The sequence below is a fragment of the Chrysemys picta genome, chromosome 1 (assembly GCF_011386835.1).
Source record: "Chrysemys picta bellii isolate R12L10 chromosome 1, ASM1138683v2, whole genome shotgun sequence".
Classification (NCBI taxonomy): domain Eukaryota; kingdom Metazoa; phylum Chordata; order Testudines; family Emydidae; genus Chrysemys; species Chrysemys picta.
In genome coordinates, this window is record NC_088791.1 from 195,565,717 (window position 1) to 195,587,630 (window position 21,914).

At 43.4% G+C, this 21,914-nt stretch overlaps 1 long non-coding RNA gene across 1 annotated transcript in view; it reads left to right on the forward strand.

The window, feature by feature from the left end:
• Positions 1-3,707: 3,707 nt before the first annotated feature.
• LOC135977302 (uncharacterized) overlaps positions 3,708-21,914 on the forward strand; it is a 38,124-nt gene continuing 19,917 nt past the window's right edge. The window contains exon 1 of the long non-coding RNA XR_010594742.1: positions 3,708-4,073. This is a non-coding gene — a long non-coding RNA (uncharacterized LOC135977302). The remainder of the gene's footprint in view (positions 4,074-21,914) is intronic.

Genomic DNA, 21,914 nt, shown 5'->3' on the forward strand with positions numbered 1-21,914 from the left:
TGGGGTCCCCAGCAGCCTGGCAGGCAGGCTACCAAGGAGCCAAGCTTGGAGCTGGCGGAAAACCAGAGAGGATTCTATCAGAAACCTGCTTGGGTTCCATCCAAACTTAAAATAGAACCATCTTCACTAAACATTTTGCTTTTGCCAGATTGACAATTCCTATGAAACAAGGTTTCACCAGAATGTTTCCCACCAGCTCTAGCACAGATGCTGCAGCCAGATTTGTGGTTCAATTGGATGCCTCTTTGGCCTGAGAGCAACATTACCACAGGAAAAAGAAGAAATAAAATACTAGGTGGCCTATGGGAGCATAAAGCTTTTTCCAAGAGAAACCAGATACGTTACTCTTTCAAAATGGTAGTAGGGCAAGCTACCATTGGAGAAGAAACAACAAGTGTTTAATAACAAGCTAAACTTGTTTCCTCACACTTCTGGTGTATTAGGCTTCCAAATTGGAGCTCTGTGAGAAGGATAGTCTAGTGCGTCCCCTTACCCCAATGCTAGAAGACTAGGGTTACGTGGTTTCAGTGGGGAGCAGGGGCTGGGAAGACAGAAGCAGGTCCTGAAAAGGTGAAGGGTGAGCTCATGGCATGGTGCAGAGCAGGCTAGCTGTGCAACAGAGGTGTAGGGGCAATCCACCTGAAGCTAACGTAGCCATTTCAGTGTCAGACTGGAGAGAAAGGGAAGGACTGGATTTTCCTCCTTTTAAGATGAGATGGGGTGTTGTGACACTCCACTGTAGTCATGCCACAGGCAGGGGATGGAGGAGGCAACAGAAGCCCCATCACTGCTGGTAACTTGGTGAATCAATGCTTCATTCTTGGTACTTGTGCTCAACAATGTTATCATCATGGTTCTAGACCATACAGCCCAGTAGATAAATAGTTTTAACAGCCACCAATAACCTTTTATTGTTTGCAGAGCTTTTCAACCAACAGCTGTTTTTGAGCTAGTGGGATCACTGTGGCAAAAGCAAACCCAATCCAGTATGAGCATTCAATTGCCTTTGATAGTTTGCCCTGTCCTTAACTTGCTTAAAACTGCAAAGAACACAGGGGTGCCGGAACAAGCCTTTGCAAGCTGAACCTGTTTTGGAGTATATACGGCATGTTTCTTCCCCTCCAAGAATGAAAATAGCAACAATCCTAGTCAAAGTTCCCTGGAGATTAAAAACAACTGCACAAGAGCTGCAATAAACAGTGTGTGAATAAGGAGAAGCACTTCATCATTGCCAGAACAGTGGTTCAGCTAAGCGCCACTAAATTGTTAAAACCTGACCAAACTTGTTCCAAGCTGTTTATACCATCCAAAAGTTCTTTTAAGTCTGCAAGAGGGGGGTGGAAAAGCCCTGCAGTGAAGCTACACATAACCCCAACCTTCTCCAGTACAGCTTGACTAGCACTCACAGGGCTGACTCCCCAGGTGCACTGGAGAAGACTTTCCACCCACCTCCCTGTACTTCAATCCTGAGGATAGCTTATTTAGTCTCTAGCTGTAAATTGTGCTGGATTGTAATGGTTCCTTAAGGGTGGTTATGGTGGCCGTGATTGCTGGATTGCCGTTATGCCTCCCTCCAGTCCCTGGAATGCCCCCTGCATCAGGGGCAAGGCCCAGAAGGGGATGGCACAGAATTGGCTACATCAACTTCCCACCACCCAGGGATTCCCCCATCCTGGGGGAAATCCTCAGCTGCCAAGATAGGACAGTTTTAAGTCCCTTTTGTGCTATCAAAGGGAACTGAGCAGGGCCAGACCCCTGGCCCAGAATTTCCATAGTGTGATCGTCTCAGTCATTAATGCTCCCAATATCATGACCACTAGGTGAAGATGCTAATATGGAAAATACATAGCTCGCAATTAATAGTCTTTAACAATAAGCACAACTGACACGAGCTTTGGCCTTTGCTTCATCTCTGTATTACAGCTGACAGACTTTGTGAGAGAATTTGAATGCTACTGAAATCAAAACGCTCACTGGGCTATCCTGCTTTCTGGCTCGCTCAGAGGCTTCGGGCAGCATGGTCTTTTACTAGGATTGAACTGCTTTTTCACAACCCCGCTTTTAGTTTCAAACTAAGCTAAACGAATTGGCTAATTCTGTTTTTATTTTAAAAGCACATTACTGTACAATCTCTCCATCAGAGGATCTGCTGCCTTTTGTTGACTTTGTTGGAGGACTCTCGTAACCCTCTTCTTTAGTACAGCCTCATGCTACAGCCTCGCTAAGTCTATTCAGACAGTTAATCTCACCCTGTCTGGACTCCTCCTTTGTTGCCCTACACAGAGTGTGAGTGATATATTAACATGGATGTCTGTCTATTATATATATATATTAATGACGGAGTCTTCCATATGCAGCTATTGCTGGAAACGCCCCTAATAGAAAATAATGTAGCAAGCAATAAGGGGAGTACACGTTAGCAGCGCTGCTCAAAGGTGCAATGATGTAAGCAAAGAACATACAAGATAGCATCAGGAGCCAAAACATTTGATAAGGTAGCAACAATTATAGCAGCGGCTGCTAGCAGATGCATATAGTACGGTTAAGGTGTGTCAGCTTTTACAATACAAACTCACTATTTGCTTAAAAATCATCCCCAGGCTGAAATTTAGAAGATAAGGTCTTGAACCAAGACTAAATTCAGGAGAAAGGACAGCTTTGTGCTTAAAGCCCCAGACCAAGTTAGGAAACCCAAGATCTATTCCCGGCCCGATCACACATTTCTTGATTTAAAGGAGGGGAGGTTTTTGTGGCCTGGTGTGCTGCGACCTTTGCTTATTACACTAATAATGGTCTTAGACAGTGAGCTCTTTGGGACATGAAGTTGTCTTTTCTCTCTCTGTGTGTGTGTGTGTGTGTGTGTGTGTGTGTGTGTGTGTGTGTGTGTGTGTGTACGTACACATGTACAGTGCCCAGCACAATGGGATCTCTGACTGAGGCCACACTTAGCACTACCATAATACAAATAATGAATAGCAACAGCAGCAATAGTTCAGGAAGGTGTAGAGAGCAGCAAGGGAAGTGGTACAAAGTCTGCTGGAGGGGAAAGGGATGCTGATGAGATTGGAGTATTATTGCTGTCGGAGGGTATGGACATTTGCTGCTTAATACTCATTTTATACCCAAACATTAGCAGTAATCATAACAGCGCTGGCCTTCTCAAGTGTTTATTTAGGGGCTGTAGAATGTTTTCAGAATCCTTAGGAAGAACTCAGAAAAGTTTCAGGAAAAGATCAAAAAGATACAGATAAGGGTTGGCGCCAAAATTAAACTGCTTTCTTAAAAAGAGAGAGAGAGAGAGAAAGAAGAGTCATGCTGGTTTAGTGCTAATTTCTTTCATCTTGGCTGGGCTGACTCCCATGTGGGTGCAGCTCTTGGCAGGTCGCCCAGCAGCGTAGGTGTTATTCTCAGAACTAAAGTTCAGGGCTGCCAGATGAGCCATATCACCTACATAGGGAACTTTGTCCTTTAAGCCTACAAATGATTTGCTTCACTGGGACAAACATAAATGTTCTCTGTGAGCCCTTATAAAACAAAACAGAAAGGCTTTGTCTTGATAGCAGGTGAAGTTTATTTTATTCAGACCTGTTCACTGCCAGAGATGCAAATGTTGAGAACATGAATGTACCCCTGTACAAGACAGAGTTATGTGACACTTACAGACAGGTTAAAGTAGGCCAAAGGGAAAAGGGTGAGCTCACTGCAGACTGTCATTTGGAACAGCTTAGAGGAGTTTTGATCATTAGCATTCTGGCAGACAATCACGCTGTAAAAGTAGTGGGACCCGGCCATGCCCCTCCCTGTGTTTGTTCTGCTCTATGCCATTCACTGTTGTAGCAGCTGTAGATTACAAGTTCTTTGGAACCAGGACTTGGATGTTTGTTCATCACATTTTACACCACTTTGTACATCTATGGGACTGTATAACTAGGCAATAAAAATAATAATGTGACATTCCACCATCACATTGCATCATGCTACGGCGTCACCATTCGAGGCATATCTAAGGAAGATATGCACTACCACAGCTGTCGGGAAGAAAACTGAGCCACACTCCTTCAGATCAAGCAGAGGTAAGTAGGAAGTACACAACGTGCACCATTTATGGAGAGGAAGAAGGTGGAGCTCTGCCCACTGTAACTTCTGTTTACCTGTCTGGATTTTACAAGCTCATAGGGACTGAGTCATTTCATTCAGTTATCCACCATGATTCATTACTAGAAAGGCCTAGGCAGGATCTCGCTTCTCTTTACATGTTTGCAATGGAAAGTGCTTTCCACAGTGCAGTATATTTTCAGCTAGGGTTACCATACGTCCGGATTTTCCCGGACATGTCCGGCTTTTTGGGACTTAAATCCCCGTCCGGGGGGAAATCCCCAAAAGCCGAACATGTCCGGGAAAATCCGGCGCCGCTGGGCCGGGGGCTGGCCCGGCCGGGGCCGGCGGTGCTGGGCGGCCGGGGGGTGCACCGGGCCGCCGGTGCCGGGCAGCCGGGGGGTGCGCTGGGCCGCCGGTGCCGGGCGGCCGGGGGGTGCGCCTGGCCGCCGGGGACCGGCGGTGCCGGGCGGCCGGGGGGTGCACCGGGCCGCTGGGGGCCGGCGGTGCCGGGCCGCCGGGGGGTGCGCCGGGCCGCCGGGGACCGGCAGTGCCGGGCGGTGCGCCGGGCCGCTGGGGGCCGGCGGTGCTGGGCCGCCGGGGGGTGCGCCGGGCCGCCGGGGGCCGGCAGTGCTGGGCGGGCCGGGGGTGCTTGGGCCCGGGGCCGGCACCCCAGGGCCCGAGCCGACCCAGGCTGGAGCCGCCGGGGGGGCCAGCCTGGGCCGCGCCTCCTCCCCCCACACACCCCTTACCTGCTTCAGGCTTCCCGCGAATCAAATGTTCGCGGGAAGCAGGGGAGGGGGCGGAGACTTTGGGGAAGGGGCGGAGTTGGGGCGGGGGGGGGCGTGGGCGGGGCTGGGGTGGGGCCCCGTGGAGTGTCCTCCATTTGGAGGCACAAAATATGGTAACCCTATTTTCAGCTGAACTGAGACCTGGCCTCCCTGTGTTTTGAGGGTGCAAGTGGCACAGGCAAAATTTGAGCCCAGGTATTTGCAGCCACAAAATTAAGTTAACTTTTACAATAGTCCTCACAATTTGGAAGGCATTGGAAAATGGTGGAGCTCAGATCTAATAGAAGTTGATTTAGGCTTCACCTTTACAGTAAGGTTTTACCATTCCCCTCACCACTTTACAGGCTCTGTTGGCTAAAAATATGGTTTGTAGCCACACAGAACACTGTTAATAATTGGTTAACTGGTGAATCTTACTTCTCCTTGGGTGTTCCTGCTGTGTTATTTAGTAGTCACTCTAGGCCCAAGATACTTGAAAAAGATCTTTATTCACTGAGTGACCCAGTTCCAAATTGTCTCTGAATGACAGATCACGGGCTTCTGCAGCACCCCTCCCACAGCCTTCCTGTCTGGGAAGCTATAGCCCTTAAAGGTATAGTTCTCAATACCATAGCTGCTAGCTGGATCCATGCTACATGGCTTGATCCCTAGTCAGGCACAGAAATATTTTGCTATGTCACTGGGCACCCCAACCTTCCCACTTTATCTGGAAAAGCCAGTCATCCTTCTTCCCATAGCTCTGAGAGTTTAGATATGCCACAATGCACTTTCCCACAAGATAAGGGTCCCAACATTATGTGCCTGGCTCTGGGGACATCTCTGCCCTGTATGTAAACAATCCCACAGGGCCTTTCTAGATACATCATCCAGAAGATAGATGAAGGGTGGTTTAAAACTCCCAGCACTTTCTTTTGCTGGATATGCATTTGTGATGCCCAGCCTCCTACCTGAGAGAGAAGCCATAGTGATAAAGCTCCAATTGGTTCAAAGCACAGCAGCCCATCTACTCATCAATGAACATGGCCCCTCTGTGCTCCGCTCGCTGTCCTGGCTCCCCATTTCACGCAGAGTACAATTTAAGATTACTATCCTGATATCCGACGCCTTCCAGGCTCTCTGATATAACTCCTCTCCCTCCACAGCATCACTTTCTATGACAGCTAGACTTCATTGGAGCAAAAACTGATGACTGACATGGAGAGGTTTATGAATGTGGCAGGAGGCAGAACTTTCCAGAGAGCTGGACATAGACTATGGAATTTGCCACCATACGTGATCAAAAGTGCCATGGACCTCACCACTTTCAGAACTAAAGGCAAAATTCATTGTTTCACTTAATTTTCCTTGAATTTCTTCACATATCCCCTCACACAAACATATCCATGCACATAAACAAACTTAAAAAAAACCCTATAAACTAATCAAGCTATTTCTTCTAAAGGCTGGAAGGGCAAAAGAGAGAAGCTATTGTTACTTCTGCTTTTAAATACTTGGGAGGTGTATCTCCTACCCATAATCCCACGTGGGGTGTGTGGGGGGGGGGGGGCGGGGGGGGGTGTGAATACCCATAGTCTTTAGCCCAAGCCACTGCTGGTAGGTACTATATAACATAGCTGCTCAGAATGCACTCATGAAAACATAGTAAGAGTGCTAGGTGCAAAACCATGGTTGTGACAATAGAGAAGTTGTGTGACCACAAACAAAGTTGTGTAACTTGTTATGCTGACTGTGTCTCTACAAAACAACAGTAGTGTGGTTGTAACTGCAGCATCTGTGGGTCTATAAACTCCAGCATAGAGTGAATCCCTAGGCTGGCAGGAAGCCTGTTATTTTTGAGGGATGCTTTGAAGTAGCCTAGGGCTTGGGAACTTTTGGACTTGTGGCTAACAAGGCATGCTTGTTATTTCACTCCTTTAATTTATTTGGAAACTTTTTCTAATAAAACCTTAAAGGAAAAATAGTTTCTGTTTGGGGCTAATTGTATTTGGAATCTGAGGAGCAGCTCACAAGAGTTATTCCAAAGTTTAAATATTGTAGCATTACAGAATATTGTGCAATAGAAGCTGTTAATAATAAGGAGGTTGGTTCTCTATGAATGCAGCAGTTGTGTATTCATTCATGGTCTATCACTATTTCTTTTGGCTAGTTCTTCCCTCCTCTTTCTTCTCTCATGTCAGTGAAGAGAGTCCATGGCCAAGATTTTAAAACATGGGTGCCTAAAGTTAGGCACCACTTTTCAGCATTTGATTTTCAGGAGTGTTGAGAACCCAGCAGCTGCCATTGAAGCCAATGGAAGCTGCTGGGTGTTGGACATTTTGGCAAAATCAAGCCACTTCTTTAAGCCCCTAAAATAAGGATTTAGGAGCCTGACTTTAGGTTCCCAATGATTAATTTTGGCCCTGATTTAAGAAGTGCTCAGAAGCACCCATAAGAGTTAATGAAAATAAGGCCATTTTTAGGTGTCTAAATGTGGTCCTGGGAGCCTAACTTTAGGCACCCATTTTTGAAAATTTTGGGCCACTGTATGAAGGAGCTTACCCATGTCCTTCGTTTATCACACGAGCAACAACGTTTAACAGGATGGTTTTGCTTTGCTGTATGTGCATCGGTGTAGCAGAGTGGTTACCCCGCTCCTGCCCTGAAGGGCTTAAAACAGCCCTGGAAGACGGCTGTGGCAGGGGAAAGCTGGGCTGATTGGAAAGCAGCCACAGCTGTGACTGGCTTAATGGGGGCCCAGCTGGCCCTTATAAGAGAGCTGGGGCCAGCAGCTATGACATACTCTCCCTAGCTACATGGAGAGAGAAGGACCTGGCTGCCTGGGAAGTTGACCAGGGTACCTAGACTGGAGCAGGACTGGGGGAAGGCCAGAGGAGCTGGGGAGCTCTGGCCTGGAAACCCCCCCGGCTGCAGGCCTAGAGTAAGGCCAATTAGGTATTGTGGTTGCAGGGGGCAGCCCACAGGTAGGCAGAGGCAGCAGGTCCAAAACTCTCTTGCCTATGCTGAGTGGCTTTTACACTGCAGCCTGCCCCAGTGAGTGGGGGCTAGATGGTGACTGGCAGTAGGCCATGACTGAGGCAAGGTGGGGATAGAGGGTTGGGGGTTCCCCTGAGATGGGGAGATCCATAGACTGGTGGGAATACTGCCAGAGGGCAGCCCCAGCGTAAAGGGTCCAGGGGTCCAGAAGGGACATGGGGGCCAGCGGCAGCAGGACACTGGTCAACAGAGGGTGGTCCGGAGGCTGGAAATGCTAATTCCCTGAGATGACCAGCAGGAGGTGCAGCAGCAGTGAGTCGCACACTGTCACAGTAGGTAATATAAAATCCCTGTCCCGCTATTCATTTTGAGCACTCTTCATGGCTGGAGGCATTTTTCCCCTCCTTGTTTTTGATCTCCCGAGACTGTTATTCCTGCAGTAGCAAAGTTATTTGTCCTTTAAGGCTAGTACGTGGTAATCCACAATATCCATGATTCATAATGAAATTGGCTTCAGTCCTAAGGAGTTTAATGGTTGTTTCAAGCCAGCACAACTAGCAGCTTTGGCACTGAGGAGTTACAACCCCTCCTTGACGTGATCATGTCTGAAGTACTGGATGAACTGGGGAGAACCAGTTTAAAAAAAGAATCCTAGTACAGTGCTGTATAAATTGGCATGTGCTTTCATCTGAACCTACACATTAAAATGAGCAGTTGGTAGTTCAGCAATTGCACGGGCTGTAATATTAATCCTACAGTTAGTCTTGAGTCTAAGTTCAGTGCTGTATCAGTTCTTCCCCAAAGTTTGGAGGGTGAAGGCAGTTGTTGCTGTTTCACCCAATTTAGCAATTGTTCTGTGTTGTGAAGTTCAAAGCCAAGTCTGGATCTGAACTTCCCCAAATTTCAGGGGAAAAGGGGTCAAATCAGTGTGTCACTTTGGGCTCTTCTCCAATTACCATTATAGAAAAGCCATTCATTCCATTTTCTTTCTCATTAAACATAGACTGTAGTATTTTTAGATTTTTTTTCTTAATTATTGAGGAAAAAACTTATTGTAAATACCATCATGCTCTTTGTCAGTGGGAACTGAATATAGAAGCATGAGGTTCTACATCGTGAGCTAAAGGCCATCACTGCAAAGGAACACTGAAGTCAGTTATGTCCCACATAGGTGCAAGGATTGATCTCTGCAAAACTCCTTGCAGAACTGGGGACTAAGTCCCTTAAGTCCAGCGGTGGATTATGCCCTCTGCAGCTCCAGTGCAGATAACGCACACTGAATGGTGGATTACAGGAGAACACCTTCATTATAACAGAAGATAAAAATGCTAGCCTAGATTCTTAACTCAAGTGTCTGTAGGAACAAGAACTTGGTTACAAGTCTTTTTTTAATTAAAGTTAAACACAATTGTTGACCGTACAAAAAATATAATTACATCAACTAAATGTATAGTAAAAGAATGTTAAGTAGACCTGGTCAGAAAAACTTAGATGGAACCTCTTTCCATTGGACAATGCTCATCCATCAAAATGCTTCCTTGAAATCCTATTGATTTTGTCAAATTCTTTTTGGAGGAAAAACCCTGGGGGAAAATAGCTCCAATAATATCTAAATATCCTGTTTCAATACTTTCAGAACAAAACATTTTGATTTTTTTTATTTTGAAAAGACTTGTCATTTTTAAATTCTGTTTATAATAATACAATATAAAAGGTAAAAAAAACATGTTGATCAATTAAAAATGAAAATTTCAGAGTTTTCCTTCAGAGATTTTTGAAATCTGAGTTTTTGGTTTGATTCAGAACAAAGCCAAATTTCAAAATCTCAAACCTTTGCGAAATATTATTTCTGTCCTGTGAACAGCTCTAAGGTTATGGTTGCAAAGTCAAGGACTCTAAAGTTAGAAAATGTCAGGATAAATGTTGCCCATGCAAACTTAATTCAGCTCCTTATGCATATGCATTATGATAGTCTTTAACTACACGACCAGATATCATTTTTCCCCACAGGACCCCTGCCTGCCTTGTTCAGGGTACAGGATGGACCATGCTCAGTGAATGAGCAGCTAGCCAGTATTTTTATTCTCTCCCCTCAGTGTGCGTTCCCAAGCCTTATTTCCTGCTCACCATCCAAAGCTTGCACTGATTACACAATTACTGATTTCCTGAGATGCTCTCATTGCGGTATTTTAGACAGAGAACCTCAAAGGTATTTAAGCTCCCAACTTCAAGTGAAATAGATAGAAGTTAGGAGGCTAAATACTTCTGAGGATTTGGACTTTAATTAATGTTCATAAAGAACTAATCTTCATAATGCCCCTGGGAGGTGAGGTTGTATTATTATCCTAATGTTCCACATAAGGAACTCAGGGAGAGAGACAAAGGCAAAATTGGCAAAATGTTAGCTAGTTTTGGATGCCCTATGTTAGAAACCATGGACTGATTTTTTTTTTCTCTGAATACCCACCATTTTGCAGCACTTTCTATTCAGAGCAGAGCTCCTGCTGATCTCAGTTGGAGCTATGAGTTCCCAGCACTTCTGCAAATCAGACCTCCAGTATCTCAAGCTGGGTAGTCAGAAAATAAGGAACACACAAATCGTGACCACCTGTGAAAAGTATGCTGTAAGTGACTGTTTCCATATCACATGCCCTTTGTGGCAGGGATAGAATCCAGTTCGCCAGGTCAGCATTCCAACATTCTTAACCACAATACTGTTACCCCTTTTTAGCCTGAGTGATTATTTTCCATTATGAAGAGAAATCTATGATGAGCAGGTATTTCTTTGATGCAATCCTGTTTATTTACAGAGGTCTCAAGTAAGAGGGGTAGCTGTGTTAGTCTGGATCTGTAAAAAGCAACAGAGTCCTGTGGCACCTTTAAGACTAACAGATGTATTGGAGCACAAGCTTTCGTGGAAGTGGGTATTCACCCATGAAAGCTTATACTCCAATACATCTGCTAGTCTTAAAGGTGCCACAGGACTCTCTGTTAAGTCCTGTTTCTGTGAACACAGCAGAAATCAAACAAGAGAAAACAGTTTCTTTGCTCACAGGGTCAAACCTCTTTCCAGTCAGCACCTTTCTACCATATAATACCCAGCAGCTGTATTTGCATCCAGACCCCTGCAAAACCACTACTCCCACATAGCTCAGCTTCTGATCAGCCTTGCATGTGGTCTGTGTTTTGGGTGGTGGTTTCTATTGTTTCAGCATTTTACTCCAAAAAGGAGCTTAGTTGCTTCTTACACTTATTCTGAATGAAGGGCAGCTGTCATGCCCAGTAGCTTCAGTTAGATTTCACCCAATCTCTACCGTAGCAATGCTATCTTCTCTCTTTCTGCCATTCCCTGCCTCTTTCACCACACACCTCCCAACTCCTTGAAACAGAGCTCCTAAAGAAAATGCCCTCTATTACATACCAATGACTCATTCGTAGAGTACCATCCATCCTCTGCACTGAATGGGACAGTCCTGGGGGGAAAAAATAGTATTTGATCATGTAATTAAACACTGTATCATAAAGCATATGCACAAGGAGGCTGAAATGAGATTGTACAGCAACCTTGACCCTGATATTTCCCAACAGCTGGGTGCTTGACTTTACAACTAACTTTGTTTTAAATGTAGCTTGGGATGTAATGTATCTGTATTACTTAAGCAAAAATGTCAGAAGTGTTTTTACTTCTGCATGCGAAGCTCAGACTGGTGCTTCCTAAATCAAACACAATCCCTTCATTAATCAAGCAACCTTCCTCTCCTTCGCGCCCGGGCCACATGTCTATTTAAAATCTGTTGCCCAACAAACACCCTGTTAAACTGTATACTTACAGTGGTATTAGCCTCAGACCACTGCACTGTAGCATTTTACTACATCACCAACAAAACAGCAGCTAAAATCCGAACCTGTCCCTAACGCAGAACAATGAATCTATAACCTGTTAGGATTCCTTACTGCTGTTTAAAAGTGACTTTCAAAGGGCTGGTTGGAAAACAGTTTTTCTTTGTAAGATTCCAATAGCATGAAAACATCTTTAGCTGATATTAAATATGTAGTTTTGTGTGTTTTGAAAGAATCTGAAACATTCACTTTCTCTGATGCGGCAGAATCTGAGCCAGTTTCTTCTGCGAGTAACATCACAAGCAACAAACACTGTTCAAAGAGCCATTCTTTCCTAAACCCCTATCGACATTCCCAATCTTCTCAAAAGTGTTCTTTGGTTGAAATTTCCTAGGATTAATCTCAGCCCCCAAGCGAAAATTTCTTTGAAAGTTTTGACCAAAATCAGTCAAACCATTATTAGTTATCTGAAGGTGGGAGGAGGAAGTGTCCCTTAGATGGGGGTGTGGGAAGGGGAGAGCAAAATGGATTTATGAACTTAGCTAACTCAATCATGATATCACATTATGTAGAAATGGAAAAGACCAGTCAGAAGGCCTAAAGAGAGGGAGAAGGATGAGCAGAAAAATGCTTCAAAATACCAGTGTACCATAGTCTAACATTTTTCACTTTTGTTTACATTTTTCAGACTTTTCTTAGAGCAATGTATAGGTCCAAAATAATGAGATACCAGGTCTTATGGTATTTCTTCTCCTGAATGGTGCAAGTCCACATCTGAAGTTAAAATGATTCCTAAATATGACATTAAAAATACCCATGAAAATTGTAAGCAAATCCTACAGAAATTTACTCAAATACTGCTATTTTTGGAATTATTCAACTTCCTGTAAAGCAGCCCTAGCTTGATCTGCAGCAGCATGTACTTTTTTTTTTTTTTTTTTTGCACAAGATCATGTGTAAACAGCAGTAAATACTAAGGCCAGTTTCAAATTTGCACCATGAAACCACAGAAAAAGGAGGGGGTCCGATTATACTGAATCACAGAGAAATGCTAACCACCTCAACAGCCACCTACGGTTCCCTCTTCTTTTGTGAACTGCACTGGATAACTCTAGTCACAAATAAGAATTCCCCAGAGCACTGGGTATTCTGAATGCAGAAGGGGTGATAAGGAGATCACACAGTTATAATCTTTGATAAAATATGGGCGTTCTCTTCAACTCACTGTTCCAGGGTATTTGTTCTGCCATTTACTCATCCAAAAAGGGATTTTTTTTTCCCCCTCTGCTCACTTGTATTCAACTGGAAGCTTTAGCTTCCAAACAGACCACTGAATCTATTGTGCCAGCAGCAGTTGTGCTTTACAAGGAGTACTATAGCAGTCAGTTCAAAGGATTCTGGGGCTCCAGTGAGATCCAAAGGTATGACTGAGCAGAAATAGGGACTCATTTTTGGAAGGAAGGGGAAATGGTGGATTGAACTGTAGTGCTGGGGAACAGCTGTTCAAGAATGACCTCTTGATGAATAACCATGCCAGTGTAAATGTTTTTATGGCCCAGGCCCTTGAGTTGTAGTACCTGCTCAGCCTATACATAAGTCTTCATACCTAATAGTAATGCTATCGTTAAGGCCATGTCAGCGTTAGTCAGGACTCGCTGTATTTTTATTTTTTTTATTTTATTTTCATTCTCAGTTTGTGAGGGGCTCACTAGCCCTCCTGCCAAAGTTTTGTTTTGAATCTCAAGATTTAATCAAGGCAAAACTAAAAGTGAAACTTGTCACTTCTTAGACAAGCTTTGCATTGATTCCACCCAAAAGCAGAGTTCAGCCCATATTTACTGAAAGGCTGGCAAACATGGATTGAGTTTTGGGTGACATTAAACCGAACCAGATGTTTTTTCCATTTAAAAAAAACCCAACAACTTTCCCTGAGATTTCCCTTCCCAGGGATGCACCCCTGAAGGGAGTCAGTCTGAGAGAAGAGAGTACATACTTAGCTCTTATATAGCAATTTTCATCAGTAGATCTCAAAGCATTTCACAATCTTGACTGTATTTATCCACAACACCCCTGTGAGGTATTAGAAACACAGAGTGGCCAATTGATTATGTTCCCCATTTGTAAATTTGACTTGCCACAGGAAATTTGAGGCAGAGCAGGGAATTAAACCTAGGTCATAAAAGTCCTAGGTTACTACCTTAACCACTGGACTATCCTTCCTCTCCTGATGAGGTACTCATTGTGAAGTGTGTGTGTGTGTGACATTACTAGTGTTAGCAGGAAACTGTATAAAGAGGACAGATACTTTAGTGGAGATGCAGGGGACCTCTGTTCTCAGACTCTCTTGTAGCAGAGACTGGTATTGTTGATAAACTGAGTGATGTATTTTGCTCTTTGCTCATCTTTGTTTTGGTCCTTTCCCCTCAGATTTTGGGGTGAGGAGGGAGTAGGCAGAAATAAGTTAACCTTATTCTTTCCCGGTCTGTCTGGAGCACCTGTGTTGTTATTTGCATGACAACTCAGCCACTCAGGCCCTTTGACAAGGGGACACCATGGAAAAGGTCATACAAAGGGAGACTTACTTTTTGCAGGTGGTCTCCATTGTTCTCCCACCAGCCCCATAGACCTCCCACCATCCCCTGCCTTCTCCTAACCTTGGCTGGCCTTCTGCCCATCCCTGGCCTGCCCACTCCCATACTTGTAGATCTCTACCCTGTAGAGAGCCTACCAGGAGATCCCGGGAATGAGAGAGGGATGGGGAGGAGCTGCCTCTTCCCTAGATCTTGCTCCCCTCCTCTACTTACACAAGGCAGGGGAGAGCCACTGGCAGAGAGCTCCCTCTGTGTGTAGATCTCCCTGAGGTAAGCAGGGCCTTTATCTTTAGAAGATTCCATATTTCAATTATAATGGTTTTCTGTGGGTAGAAATTTAGCCAACTGCATAAACTCTCAGCTCAGAAGATTTTAAACGCCTCTTTAGCTATTTATAAGATAGGCAAATCTGAGAAACTGACTTAGGACCAACAAGGCCAAGTCAACAGCCTTGGCACTGATAGGCCAGCCGGGAATGGAGTCTGCTACAACACTGAGCTCCACATTCACTACTGCATCTTTCAGAAACCTTACAGGCCTTGTTCACATTATTTCTAAGGCTGGGCAAGGCAGATGATCCTGGTGCACCAAAACATGTGGTGAGGTAACATTTTTATTTATGAGCACACACTATTAATTTTGACTCCATTCAAAACACTGGGGGATAGTAAACAGTGTTTGAAAAATGTTTTCAAATTTCTAAGGAGAACAATGGAGACTATATTTAAAAAGAAAACATTTTAAAAGGACCCTTCAGGGTCCAGAGTGCGGGACTGTCTCATGCTGCCTTTACTGCATGTTTTTTTTCTTCCAATCAGTGTTGCCAGCTCTCATGATTTTAGTGTGGTATTTAGCATTTTTCTTAAGGCTCCAGGTTGAGGAATTGATTACTGGAGAATCCCAGCTTTCATTTTTAAAAGGTAAGTTTCTAGCCCTCATGGTTGCAGAGAAAAGCTTGATAATGTGACCTGAATGCATCCAAAAGGCTCTGAAATTGAAAAATAAAGAAAACTTGGCATTTATTCTTTGGCTTAAAAATGATTTATTTTAAAAAAAATCTCATGATTTTTCTGGGGTCCAACTCATGATTTTGGATGTCTAGGGCTGCCAGTAACACTTCCACCAAAATCAGACCATCATGAATATAAGTCTGTTGTTGTTATCAAGCTTTGCTAAAGCAGTAGCTTTTGAGGACCCTAAACAGAGATCGGAGCCACATTGTACTAGGTACTCTACCAACAAGTAACACACAGAAAATCCCACCTGCACTGAGCTAACAATCTAGGATTTAGACAATATGCAACAGGGCCCACTGAAGTCTATGGGAGCTGAACAGACAAATGGAGTGGGAGGAAGATGGTGGGATGACAAGGTAACAGGGAGCGATGTGATTGCACTAATGAATAGTCACATGTGGTCCCAGCCTAACCAATGAGGTTTGATACCATTTTAGAAATGGTATGGGGATGGTGACCAAAGTTGCTACTTTTGTTTGGGGGATGGAGGAATATTTTTTAGTATAAAAATGTGATTGGATGGGCTCATGTCACAGATTACAAACACCCTAAGGTATAGGGTTGTTTCTGATTGGGGATGGGAGTTATTTGGCCCTTTTATAGAATCATCCTACAGCCCATTCCTAGTTTCGATGTTAACAATGCCCCATAGATCATTGTCCAATGCAATTACCTACCATAGAATATTCTTTCTCCCCATTCCTGGAACACAGTATACTAATCTACATCATTAAAGGAATAAGGAACGTAAATCTATATCGTCAGCCTATTACACTTTCCTTTCATGCCAAAGCCGACAACTCCTTCCTGGTTTGTATATCTCTAAGCATTACTAAAATGGAAACTACTTTTCCAGTTACACTCCTCCCCTGTGTAATAAAAAGAAACACATGCCTTTTTAAAAGGTTGGGTGCATGTTTGCTTTTCACTCATAATGAGTGCTTTACTCATTCATGTCTGATGCTCATGAGTAAACTTTTCACTGTAATACATGGAAATAAAGTGTGCAACACCCCTCAAAGATATGCATCCTTCTTCTCTAACCACATGGTTTCATGTGTGCCTGAGCACAGAGATCTCATTAGTCACTATCGAACTTAGTGGTCATCTACCATGCTTATTCTGAATTGTTTGCACCTTGCTCTATCACCGCCCCCACAGTCTGACACCTCCTTCTTTCTCACCTGCCTTCACTGAAACCATCATTTCCCTCATGTAGTCCAAGAAGTGAAGCACCTTGTCACTGGATCCGTTACCAGCCTCTTCATTGGATGAGGGTAATTAACCACTGGAACAATTTGCCAAAGGATGTGGTAGATTCTCTATTACTTGCATTTTTAAATCAAGGATGGATGCTCTACGAATTATTTGAAGGAAGTTCTATGGCCTGTGTTACACAGGAGGTCAGACAAGATGATCACAATGGTCCCTTCTGGCCTTAGAATCTATGACTTTCCACTACAGCTGATCAGGAAATTATTTATTTTTCTTCAGATTTTTTCCCCCCAGCTTTTAATAAAACCAAACAACTAAAGCTATCTCCATTTTCAGCCATTGAAAACTGAGGGGTTCTGGTTTTTGGCAAACTCTGTTTTCAGGTTTTTTTTTTTTTATTTTTAAAAAACACACAATGGATTTTTCCATTTGATTAAAAAGCCATTTTAGGTCAATAAAATGCTTCAATAGAGATTGTTCAACTGGCTGTAGTTTCTACTATATTTTCACCAGTCTGGAGAGTTTGCTTCACTCCCTAATCACCATCCCAGGTCTACCCTTTCTCTAGACTCACATTCTGGAGAAAGAAATTTCCACCAGCTTCAGTGCTACCTCACTGACCAATTTCAGTCTGGTTTCCTGCTCTCACTCCTTTTCTTAAAGCATCATTAATTTTATCCAAATACCATAAAGGATTACAAGAAACAAAAGACAAGCTTACATCACTCACTCAAGCAGGTTCTGATAACCAAGTATATGTTTATATGTGAGACCCAGTTTGGTTACTTACAGAGTATTTGCATTGTCTCTGTTCAGTGTCATAATAGCTACAAGCACTTAAACAGTGTTTGAGGTCTTGAACAACTTCCATAGGTGCTGATCAAACAATGTGTCTTACGTGCAGGTTCATGAACTTTATGTAAACAAACAGCAGAGTTCAGCACCAATACAGTCAAAGGGATGTGAATGTTTAATTGCTACTGTTCCAATTGCTCCTTTTAATCAGTTCTGATAGAGGATTTAGCATTGTCCACTCATTCCCCCTCTATTATGGAATATACTGTCCTTACCCATAGGAAAGAGCGGAGGGATCTTTTCATTCAGGGATGTCTCACTGCTAACTTTAAATTTGATGTCAGTTCTATCTCACTTGATTTGCTCTCTGAACCTACTAGAGTCCCCTGACTACACAATCGTTTCCTGCTGCTGAAATAGAACAAAGACTGATGTCCTGTTTCTGAGTGAAAAAATCCTTTTTGTGCCATATCTCTGACTTCCCTAATGCTATCCTCAAAAATGATCTGCAAATAACAAATTGGAAATTCAATTTTTTTTCAGAAGTAGGTGCTGAATCCCCATGATAACCAATCTAAAGCAGTGGTCACCATTAAAAATAAGTATTTATCTACAGTCACCACATCATGGTATTGGAGTTACTACAGCATAGCACTACTTTTTAGAACAGGAAATAATTGTCTCTCGGATACCGTAGGGGTGGTAATAGCTGGTAAAATGTTAGCTTTCATTGTGACCACTGTTTTCCAAGTTTATTTTTGTAGCTTAGGGATATGATCCAAAGCATACTGAAGTCAATGGGAGTCTAGCCATTGACTGGATCAGGCCTTTTCATTCTGAAGGTCCCTCTTGATCAGGCTTGTGGGGGATATTCAACTGTTGTTTCTTCAGAAAACTGAATTTCCATTTTCTTCTTTGCAGATCAGCTTTTACTCAGTCCCTAACTCTCTTTCCAAGGACAGAAATCTTAGCATCATCCCCAAATCCTGTACTCCCCCCCCCCCACCCATAATTCTGCAATCTGCCTATCACTAGTACAAGGTTGGTACCCTTATTCAGCCTCATTTTTATGTTCTCACTTCTGGAAATCTTTACTCCTGTCTTAATCACTTCACAGCTGGACTATTGCGTTTCCCTTCTTTTACTATCTCCCTAAGCCCCTATTTGCCACAGTGCAGGGGACCTAAAGTGCTACAACCAGACTGCTCTCTGAGCCAGAAAGTTGCAATGTATCTGCCATCCCTCTCCACCTTCATGCCCTTGTCAAGTCCAGCTGCAATCGTACTGATAAAAAGCATCATGCCAGGAAGAACACCTGCCAGTTAAACACATCTCTACCGTGCAGTGCCATTAGTATCAATGCCAGTCACTCTAGCTCTCTGATGACCAGCCTGGGTGGATAATAATTGACACAAAAATGACTTAATAGATTGAGTAGAGGTACTAAGTTGTCATTAGAAATTAATCAATACACCCTGGCAGACAGCTGGGGTGAAGCCACTGAGTATCAGAAGACAGTAAAACTCTGACTCAAACCAGTCATTATCCTAGAAAAGTCTTATTAAGGTGCCATAAGTACCCTCTCAATGCCATGTGCCGTGCATGTCTCATTACTGCTCATATGAGTAGCATGACTAATCTACCAGGTGCCCAGCCTGTAACACTGATCCCTATACCTAACTGTGCATTGGCATGGACAACACAGCAGCACATGGACATTTCACACAGACTGAAAAAAACCACAGCAATAGTTGCACAGATGCAGGTACAGTGAGCGTAATGTTATGACAGCTGCTCCAATGCGATCGGATATGTCCAGGGCCAGATTACACTGGGCACGTGAGTGGATATTAAAGGAGAAGGAAAGAACAAGGAACCTTTGCCCACCCCCACACTCATCAACTCCCTGCGCTCTCCAGAGCACAGGAGCAGTCCCCACGATAGAGCCCCCCCATGCCTTAAGAGGGGAGCAAGCGTTGCACTCCCTGAGACATTGTATCTCTGTGAGACACAGTTCCTTCGAGAGCTCCCTGCTCCTCCCCTCCCAGAGCCCAGCATCTCTCTGCACCTCCCCCACTGCAGGCAAGGGCCTAATAGGCACAATCCAGGCTACCATATTTTGCAATATTGATGGTGGGAATTGGCAAGATTTTTTCCCCTCTGCAGTGCTCAAAGCTGGACAGGTATTTAAGGGTGAGTGAAGACAGGGGAGAAGGGGATTGTTGATTCCAGTCTGAGAGTTGTAAGCAAACAGGGAAAACACGGAAAGGCTGTAATACTCCATATGTCTATAGGTATGAATACAAAACCAAGTTCTGGTTTAAAGTGCAAAAAGCACTATTACACCAATAAGGTTTTGAAACACAAAAATCCAGCACTGGGTTGTCCCATATCTAGATTAAGTATTTTTGATTTATGAAAGAAATGGACTGCCAAATGGGAGAACATTCACCTACACGGTCTCACTGAAAAGACTGACAAGTCCCCCATTTCTAACCTCCTGGGGCCTGACCTGAAGCTTTTACTCCCAAGAGCAATCCCAATGAAGCTACTTAAACTACAAGGGTGATTAAGGCAAGCCCAGATCTGGTTTCAGTCACTGAAAACAGGAAGAGCACACTGCCAACAATATTACAATCGTTAAATCGCTCTGGTTTGGAAACCTACACGAATCAGCTATGATTCAACACTTAATCACTGTATTTTTACTAAGAACTGTTCTTCATTTCACATAGGGGAAAAACAACTGGAAAGGATCTACTACAGCAGTCAACCTTACTCTTAGTGTAGGCAATACGAATGCCGCCAACTGCAAGCATTCAAACCATGACTTGTGCTCCCCAGAATCACAAGACTGACTTTAAAATTATGAGGTTTTAAAAATAATAAATGTTGGGTTCTCTTTGATTGCCTTCTGGTTTTTGAGCCTTTGAGATTTGCATTTTCAAGTTTTCCCCCTACAACCACAAAGGCTAGAAATTTACTTTAGAAAGAAAAAAGAAAGCTGAGATTCTCATGTAATCAGCGGACTCCAGGAGCTGAGGATTTATGGAAAAGTGCCAAATACTGAGAGACTTGCAATAAAATCATGAGAGTTTATGTGATGGCTGCCATTCTAAGGACCTCCAGAACGAAAAGCATAAGCAGCTACAATTTGAGCTAAAGCTCTTTAACTGGGGCTGTAAAAGACACATCCTCTGTGGATCAGGCATAGTGGGGGAGATGTAACATACACTTGTCAGTGGGTTAAACTGGTAACAATGAAATACAGTCTCTCTCTCTCTCTCTGGCTTTTGGGAATTACTAAGGGCCTGAGCCAAAGCTCAATGAAGTCAATGGAAAGACTCTTATTGACGTCAATAGATGAGGCTTCTAGCACGGACCTCCTTCCTGGCCCTCTACAACAATATAATCAGATCGTAAATGTAAGGAATTGGGGAGCAGCCAGCTGGTGCCTTTGGGTGTTTGAAAATGTAATCATCAGTGCACAGAGATTAAGACTTCAACAGAGCTGCGCTGATTTACACCAGCAGAGGACCTGGCCCAAGCTGTTTAAAGGCGTTTCTCTTGTAGGGCTTTTATTAGAGGCTAGTAGAACCTGATGTTAATTTTATTTTAAAGCTACAATATATATACACACTGTGATGGCTTTCATAATTTTATCTCCACTGCAGCAACCTTAAAAATTTCAAGAGACCCTTCTGTAAACTCAGAAACTGAAATATAGAATTATTTAACAGAGTTAGCACTGGTTTCCTGTATTCCTATACTGCAGAGGTGGAATAGCCGCTAGGAGTGAACATTTTTCATATGATATGACAGAACTTAAACTGTATGCTCTGTGGGGCAAGGTTTGACTTTTTGTTCTGTGTTTGCACAGTACCTGTCTTCTGACTGGGGCTCTCACATGCTCCTGCAATATAAATATGGCCCCCATCCCTGGCCACTTTTTTACACGGTGCAGCTTTATTTCTGTGCTGAGCACGGCATCTTTCCAAGATCATTCTCCTCATGGACATAGCTATAACCCTACAATGTACAGCTGTGTGTCTACAATTAAGTAGTGCCCAGCAAAATGAAGGTCACAATGTTATTCATTTTTCATACACTGAGGTGAATTGTGGCATCATCACATAGTTTACATTCCCATACTCACTTTTGAACAGAGCCATTCAATATTACCTTTGAACTTCTGTATAAAGGATGTACAGCACATGGTGCTATGTTCTAGAAACCATGTCTGCAAAATATCCAATATACTGGACTGTCTACATAACTTACTCAGCCTACTAACGTTAAAGGCCACATCCTGCTATTGATAACTTACCCTGTCTTTTTCAGGTGTATACATTTCCTAATGAAGGGATAATCAGTGGGAGTTGCACTATATGAATGAATAATCCCATTCAAAGGTGGTGTCATCTTCACTAAGAGTGGCAGCTCAGAGTTACGATGATGTCATCCAAGTTGGATTATTCACATGTTTACCAAGAAGGATTATTCACAAATTTAATTGCAGTCGCTTTGAAAGTCCCCTTGATACTCTTGAAAAAAAATACAAATATAAACACACACTATATAAATACTATGAATAATCT